Source organism: Chenopodium quinoa, unplaced genomic scaffold (genome assembly GCF_001683475.1).
Source record: "Chenopodium quinoa cultivar QQ74 unplaced genomic scaffold, ASM168347v1, whole genome shotgun sequence".
NCBI lineage: Eukaryota > Viridiplantae > Streptophyta > Magnoliopsida > Caryophyllales > Amaranthaceae > Chenopodium > Chenopodium quinoa.
In genome coordinates this window covers 142,688-151,176 of record NW_018743880.1, presented here as the reverse complement: position 1 = coordinate 151,176, position 8,489 = coordinate 142,688, and the positions used below count along the sequence as shown (strand labels likewise).

The 8,489-nt window shown below is 33.5% G+C and overlaps 1 long non-coding RNA gene across 10 annotated transcripts; it reads right to left on the bottom strand.

The window, feature by feature from the left end:
• Positions 1-2,800: 2,800 nt before the first annotated feature.
• On the bottom strand, positions 2,801-6,530 carry LOC110686581. 10 transcript variants are annotated; one of them, XR_002504251.1, is made up of 6 exons: positions 6,326-6,526; positions 5,812-5,960; positions 5,037-5,075; positions 4,554-4,920; positions 4,355-4,480; positions 2,801-3,107 (listed from the first exon to the last, which is right to left on the bottom strand). It is a non-coding gene; the product is annotated as an uncharacterized LOC110686581 (long non-coding RNA). The 10 variants fall into 10 exon arrangements; XR_002504254.1 differs by having other exon boundaries at positions 4,554-4,845; positions 6,326-6,524; XR_002504252.1 differs by lacking the exon at positions 5,812-5,960 and adding an exon at positions 3,559-3,661 and having other exon boundaries at positions 4,554-5,075; positions 6,326-6,530.
• Positions 6,531-8,489: the final 1,959 nt, after the last annotated feature.

Sequence of the window (8,489 nt, the reverse complement as noted above, 5' to 3'; positions counted from 1 at the left end):
TGCAATTAATAGAATCCAAAATCTATCTCCTATAAGCCAAGCTAAGGTTCACTAGGAATGACTAACAAGGAAAATCACAATCAAATTCAACTAATTAAAGAAATTCTCAAATCAAGGGTTCATGTCATTGAAATTTGCTATGCAATCTAGATAATCATATAGGTTGATCACTCCAAATCAAATTAATCACATGCACAACTATGTTAACCACTTAATTGCATCAATATAATCAACCAAGAATCATCAAATAGCAATAATCATCAATCAAGCATGCTCCCCCTTCTTCCTAGCTACTAATCTACTCACAAATCATGGTGGAATTGAAAAACAAAATAAATGGAATAACAAACACCATCATTTTAAGCTTAATCGAAGAGAAAATAAAACATTCAACAAATTCTCAAACTAATGATCAACAATCAAATCAAACATTAAAGAATTAAAGGAAATAGTAAGCAAAAATAAATTCAAAGGAAGAAATTCTAACAAACTTTCATTGATTGAAGATGAAATCCAAGCTCAAAGATGAAATCAAATATGAAATTGAAGTATAGAACAAGTAATCTCAAGTTTCTCTCTATACTTTCTCTCTCTACTAATTCTAGAAATAAGTCTCAACTACATATAAAATCGTCAACTCCTTGTAGGAAATATTTCAAGCCATCCAACTTTTGTGCCCTACTATGATCATACACTTAAGCATGGTGGCGTCCAAAGGGAAGGAAGCTAGAGTAAAAGAGTTGCCAACAAGTTTTAGGAACTTGTAAACCGTTCACAAGGTGAAGGTTACACCCCTTAACGATCCAGGAGATCGTTGACTCCAATAGGTCTGGAACCATGATTGGAAGTTCAGGGATGAAGGTACAAATCCAACCTAAAAGAGATTAAACTTTCCCTGAAAATAGGCCTCTACATTATTCTTCTCGCTTTCATGTGCGCTTTCTGACTAACATACAATCAATAGGTTAACCCTAAACACGTTTATCTATGTTGGTTGAATATTAATGCACAAATAAATCTATTATTGGCGATCACTTGATTTATAATCAAACTAACCCTTAGAAAGATTATTAATTATCTTATTAAGCGTTATTACAAGTACAAATTCCCTTTAAACATGCATAAAAGGCTTGATTAAGCAATAACAATCATCAAGCAACATAATAATCATAAAAATAAAAATTATAATCATAATCGAAATAACAATCATAATAAAAATAATCATGTTAAAGCTTAATAATATAAGCAAGATCCTAGGCATGATACTAACAAGATTAATAACAAGCCATAGCATGTCACTAAGCAATAAAGATCAAAGCTTTAACCCTAACATGACACTAACATGATATAAGGAAAGAATAGGAAGTATCATAGAAACATACATGATATTAGAAGTATTAACAAACCCTAAACATGATACTAGGAAGAAATAAAACATCCTAACATGAAACTAAGAATCAACAAAATAATTTAAGCATAATTTCTATATCAGAAGATCAATAAAGCAACTAAAGCACTTAATTCGAATCCTCGTACCTCTTTCTAATAAAAAAATACACACGTTAGTAACTTCAAGGAATAGTATAAACTAAAACATTAAATTAAATAATTAAAATAGAGATTTGGGACCAAACACTCAGAAATATCAAACCTTTCACATCTAAGGCGAAGACAACTTTGAACTTTGCTAGGTTTTTCTAGAGCTAATGAGTGAGGAATTTTGTAAAAGGGAAGGTTTAGAAAAGAAGAGAGAGAGAGAGAGAGAGAGAGAGAGAGAGAGAGAGAGAGAGAGAGAGAGAGAGAGAGAGAGAGAGAGAGAAAGCTTCTAGATTTTAGAGAGAGAATTAGAGAACTCTAGGTGTTGATGATTTTGAAAACAGGGAGATACGACCCTTATTTATAGGAAAAATAGCACGGGATCGAAGAAAAATCATATTTGAAATAAAATACCTCTTGTCGCAAACGACAAGAGCCAGCGCTAGACGACAAGCTCATCTCCTGACGACGAAGGTCAACGCTTGGCGACGACTCTGTTGTCTCGGGCTGGTTCAAAAGTCAACACGCTTTTACACGCATAATTACCTTTCAAACCGGTTGTAGGTAATTATGCGTCCAAGCAAGTTCGAAATAAGATTTGATATATTTTATTCTAAATTAAACATCTTTTAAAAAAAATATAATTATCAATCCTAATCTTATTAGAATTAAAGAGAACCTTCTAGATATTCCTAGAAGACTAAAATCAATCCTAATCACTTTAGGAATAATAATTAATAAGCCCTTCTCTAGATCATTGGGCCTAATTTAATTTAATCTATAACTTCTTCATAATTCATCGGAATTGAGCTTATAATATATCATTGTAACACTAGTAGAAAAAATGTTATTTGTAAGTGGCGAAATTGACTTTTTGTAACTGGCATTGTTGGTTGCGAATGCCACCGTTACAACTAGTGAAAATTATTTGTAACCGGCTAATGTTAATTACAAATAATGTACTATTCGTAACTGGCTTAACATAACGCCAGTTACAAAAAGTCTATTTTCCAAGGTAAAAAGCATACTATTCATAACTGACATTAAATTACGCCGGTTACAATTAGGTATTATTTGTAACTGGCAAATCTTAACGCCGGTTACGAATATAATTTTATTTTATTAAAAAAAAAATTAAAATGGCAGCAGTAGCAGATGCCCCTACTGCCATTACCAACGCTACATTTTTTAATGTGAAGCACCATAAATTATTAACCCAACTTTTATACAGTAATAAATACAATGATTATTAATCTAAATCACGTAAGGTCCAATTTAATCGACATCGATCTACATCATCAATTATAAAATATGAAAAATGATTTACTTGAAAATTACAAATGTCACCAACTTTAATTTCAACTACAAAGGACATGTATGTCATCCTAAAAGAACAAAATGATAAGAGGTGATTGGAACTAAACAAAATAGAACATAATTGTGATTTCTAAAACAAAACAATCTGAGAATTGCATGTAGAAAACATCCGTTCTTAAGTCGTTCACCCTTTCGAAGGTGCTTGTAGAACAAGCTTGAAATAATATTGAACCCAGACTGCATCCAAAACCAACCTGCAAATTGTTATCACAAAGACCGATCTTAAATAATTTCCAAAATATGAGTTCGTGGGATATCTTAAAAGGTTCCAAAGATAAAAGTTTTGATTTGCGCACAAGTAGTGATAATGGATTTCTCAACTTATTGAATCTTAAGAAGATTACAAGACATTGAGTATTAAGAGTGTCTAAATGTTATGTGAATAGAATCAGGTTAACGATTCATGATGCATGCAAGGAACAACATAATGAAACTAATTAAGTTTGGTGGGATGAGGGAAATCACCCATATGCACCCAACAAAGACGATAGATAATAAGTTCTACCAAGACCTGGCCTATTGCTATAAGCAGAAATAGAACCCAACTTCAAGAGCATTCACCTCACTAAGAGAAATCATAGAAATGGCTAATGAAGATGCAACATTACACTTTAAAAGTGTATGCTCAAAATGATGGGATCTAACCTCAATATCTGATATAGAGCACAAAGTATCAAATAAAACCATCACTTTCCTGCTAATTACAAGAAGGAAAAATAGATACCAAACTTTTTGTAAATTAAAATTCCTGTAAAACAAAGGAGATTAATATAGGATTAGGAATTTCAGTTAATCTCTATGTCTTTTAACGAAAGAAATTAATCATGTTAGTAACCAAATATTGATAAATTTATATGGTTATATAACCTGCAAACCTGGTCAAATCTAATTTAATAAGTATGAAAATTAACTACTCTATAATAATCTAATACTAATTTTAAATATAATAAAGCTACAAACTAGCTAAGATTCTAAAATGACAATGACAAATAGTATCAAGGAGCTTCACACTAATGTTTCTCAAAAAAAAGAGCTTCATTGCTTCACACTAATAAAACAAAAGAGTAGAGCTTAGTTTTTGATTGGGTAACCAACAGGTGACTACTACTACTAAAAAAAAAAAAAAAAAAACCGATTTAAATGGATTATGAGTACACTAAAGTTAAAAGTTCCGCAATTGTAGTTTTTGAGAGACAACATGACAACAAGAATCAAGAAGGATATGCTAGATTTATACATAGCTAAATAAATATTTTGAAATTTTCCTCTGTTCCCTTCTCCCCTAAATAAAGAGTTTAAGCTACTATAGTGCAACCATCCATATCATACTATTTATCTGACAGCAACAAAGAGTAGTCAGAGTGTATCTATTGAATCCTGTCTATAATCTGGGACAGTGTCGACCCCCATGCTAAACAATACAGAAGAAAAAAAAAATTACCTATCATTTAAGTTGGCGAACATTGAAAACAGCTTTCATGGAATGCGAAACATATGACATCAAGTAGGCCCTGTATGCATCTTTAGCTGATTTGAGCAAGTCATTATTATTTGTTACCAAATTATCCTGCATAATTACATTATGTAAGGTGGTGCTTTCATAATTGAAAACAAAAAAAGGAAATAGAAAGGCTCAATACCAGATGAGACTGCACATTTGCCAGCTTTGTTGTATCGAAAATATACTCTTTTACAGGTACCTCCTCACTCTGCATCAAAAATTTGCATATTGAGCTAAAAAAAGGTTACAGAGTACACATGAAGAAACAACTGGAAATACCTAGCAGGCTATCATAACCAAGAACTTAACGTAACTGAGGTTTCGGCCCATAGTTTGTAGTCAGTCTTTGGGGCTTATCTCCAAACTATTTCACTAGGATTCGTGATTGAGTTCCTACAGTTTAAGTCCAACCCACATCCATCTGACTTCACCTTCACCATATAAACTTTAATTATTGCTTATCGAATATATTCATACCTCCAAATAACTAAGATACTGCAACTCTTCTGGAATCAGGAAAAGCAAAGCATTACCCTTTGCACCTTCCCCACGAAAAGAGCCAACGTATAACTAACCGAATCAAATGAAGCTAGCTATACAGGAAGCCAGTAAAATCGCGTACCTTTGGGTCAGCTGGAGGATCATACAGTACAATCCAATCCTACAAGAAGTCAAGAAAACAGAAAATTCAACTGTAAGAACTATTACTAAACCATAACCTATGTTCTGTTAAGATTACAGTAACTCAGTCATGTAACATACTAACCACAGAAGGAATTTCAAGTCCACAAAAGCAAGATCAGTGCACAAAAGTATGCCTTTATCTGCTTTGCAGAAGTTTAAAAATGTTGTCACCCTCTTAGTCTGATTTTGCTTTGCGGGTGGAGATCAAAGAAGTCTATCTCATTATATTTAATAAGTTCTAAATGGAATTTTACCAGTCACAACTCACAACAAGAAAAGACGACCACAACTTGCTTAGTCAGACTCCTCTACAAAAATAGGTAATGCTGATTGTAAATCAGATGTTGATAGAACTAATAATCTCATTAAGAGAGCTATATTTTTCACAATCACTGATCATTGATGACCTGTTCCTATTCAGAAATTGATAGAACAAATTAGAGCAAAAAACCACACAGAGTATAGCAGTAGAAAGGATGCAATTTATATGAATGAAACACTCTTAAAACACCCGCAATCACACAGGAATATCACAGAAAAATCTCAACACAACTCTAAGAAAAACGAACTAAAACAGAAGCACATACCAAATTGAACCAAAACTGACCAGTTTTACAAAAACAACCCAGATTAATAGCAAACAAAATCAAAAAATTCTGAAATTTTACAAGCAAAGAGTAGACAAAAAATTATCAAAATTCAAAAAAAATTACCTAAAAATCATTTGTAATGAAGGAGAACGATCCCAGAGAAGTTAGACCTCTAAACTGTTCCAGCGAGATTCAATAGAATTTCTCAATAAACTCAAAATTTGGCTTAAAATTCTTCAAAAACTAACGTTTCCAGTCGCACGCACTAAAACCTTCGGATTAAATACGAAAATTATAGCCAAAAATCATAACGAATAGAAAAACAATGTTCCATAAAGTTTAGAACATAAAAAGGAAAATCGAAAATAAAACTCAAACATATCAAAATCCACTTCGATATTACTGGATAATGAATTCTCACCTAAAAAATTAACAAATTCAACTAGAAATTCATCCAACTCGCCTATCAAATGGATAAATTAGATATAAATTCATGCAAATTTGATAGTGTAAACTACTAAACAAACTAATTAAGAAAGTTCAAAACAAACCCTAGAATTCTTTTTAGTTCATATAATCAAATAATCACTTCTAATTAATAAAAAATACATAAATTTGGTAGAGATTGGGAGCATACCTTGATAATATTCTTGATGAACCATTTTTGGAGAAGCTTTAGAGCAGTTTCTGAGGAGAGGGGAGTTGCGGACTTGAAACAATGCGACTGAATTCTCAAAAAAAAAATAAAAAAAAAGTGTGAAATGTAAATGGTGCGTGCTAGTATTAGTAACCGAACTTAGTAAAGCCCATTACAATTAATACGGTCAATAAAGTTTGACTTATTATTTATAACTGACCTTTATATGTCCATTACTAATAGTTGATCAGCCAATCATTGACCTATTATTTGTAACTGACCTTGGTTATGCTAGTTACTAATGCTATTTTATTGTTAACCAGCACAATATATGTCAGTTACTAATATTGTTGTTGCAACTAATATAATTTACGCCAGTTACAAATAAGGCGTTACAAATAGCAGTTTTTCTACTAGTGTAAAGCTCTTTTTGAGCCCAATCCAACTACACTATTATTGAACCCTTATCATCGACCAAACCAAATTGGACTGGTTATTTTTTATAAATAAGGTAAGAAAAGAAATATTTTTGAAAACAAAAAGAGAAATATTTTAATAAAAACATCCTCATCATTAAACTTTCCAAACTTTCACTTCGTTCGATAATCAAATGACGTGAAAGGTATTCATCACTGGGTTTGGTTTTTGGGTAGACACATTTGGGTGTCTATAAAAGCCCCCACTTTGACTGAGTTTGGAGAAACTTATGTTTTGAAAACAAAAGTCAAAGTAGCAATAGGGACGGAGAATGATTTAGAACGTTATGCAATCCGGCCTAAATCATTCTTGCATCGCCGATACCTGTAAATTAGCGTTTGTTACAACAGATAAAAGAGTTAAGAAACGCGTATCTGGCACCGTCGAGCACAAGTCTCTAGAGTAACTAATTTTATTTAACGATCTTCCTAAAGCTAGGGGATACCGCCTGAAGACTACCACGCTTGCAAGTGCCTTCAATTTTTGCCGTGATAATCTTCCGCAAGCTAGGGAACACAATCAAAGATTGCTCTGCTTGAAACGATCTTCCACCGTTTTCTGACCATCTTCCGCAAGCTAGGGAACACGATAGAAGATGACTTCTCTTGAAATCACCTCCTGCTTAACGTCGTCGAAGACCACTTTGCTTGAAACCATCCTCAGTTGTTCGTGACAACTCTCCACAAGCTAGGGAACGTCGTCAAAGATAACTCCGCTTGCAGCTATCTTTTAATTGTTGCGATAATATTCCAAAGAAGATTACTAAAGACCAACACTTGTTGATCCTTAAAGCCCGCTTGAACTTTGCTGCTGCGATATTTGCTGAAATTTCCGCGGCGCCAGTATGTCAGCGCATTTTGCTGTTTGGTAACCATTTTGTCGGTTCATTTATGCTACTTATGAACCATTGTGTCGGTGCCTTCTGCTGCTTATGAACCATTATGTTGGTGCCTTCGCGGTGAGCCAATGTTTAGGCGGTTTAAGCTAAATGAGACGATCTTTTATCAGGTCAATCACCTACTATGAGCCGATTACTTAATCATTTCAAATTGCTTATTGGGGCTAACTGGCGTACCAAGGAACCCGAAATTCCTACATAAGGTCCACATAGTAATTTATAAGGGTCAAGTATTCTGTCTCCGTACCTGCGCACGGTGGAGAGCATTGTCGCCGAAATTCTACTCTGTTGCCAAGAGACGAAGACCAGCGCCTGGCGACGAACTCTTCGTCTGGCGCCAGTGTCGGGTTTTAAAAAAAACCCCATTTCTTCTTCATTTGTCGTGGCTGCTGTTGCTGCTATTCGTTTACGCTCGAAGATTTGAATTGATCGTTCTTGCTCGTTTATCCACCAAATTTGCTCAAATTTGTTGCAAATCAAAGCTTATCTTATCTATTTTCCCAATCCATGTAAGTTTTTTCCAAACTTAACTCGATTTTTGCTAAATTTGAAGATGTTTTCGCGCTAGTATTTGAAAAAACTCGAACCCAATTAAGCTTAATTCGCTTTATTTATCGAATTTTATACCTTGAAATTGCTAGATTATGTTTATGTATCATGTTTAGGGAATTTTGAAACTTGTTTTACTTTATTTGGTGAGGAAATGACCAAATTTCCATTGTTGAACCCCTTAAATTCGTGAGAACAATGTGACCTGTTTTTCGGGTTTTTGCTAGCCATTTTTGTCAA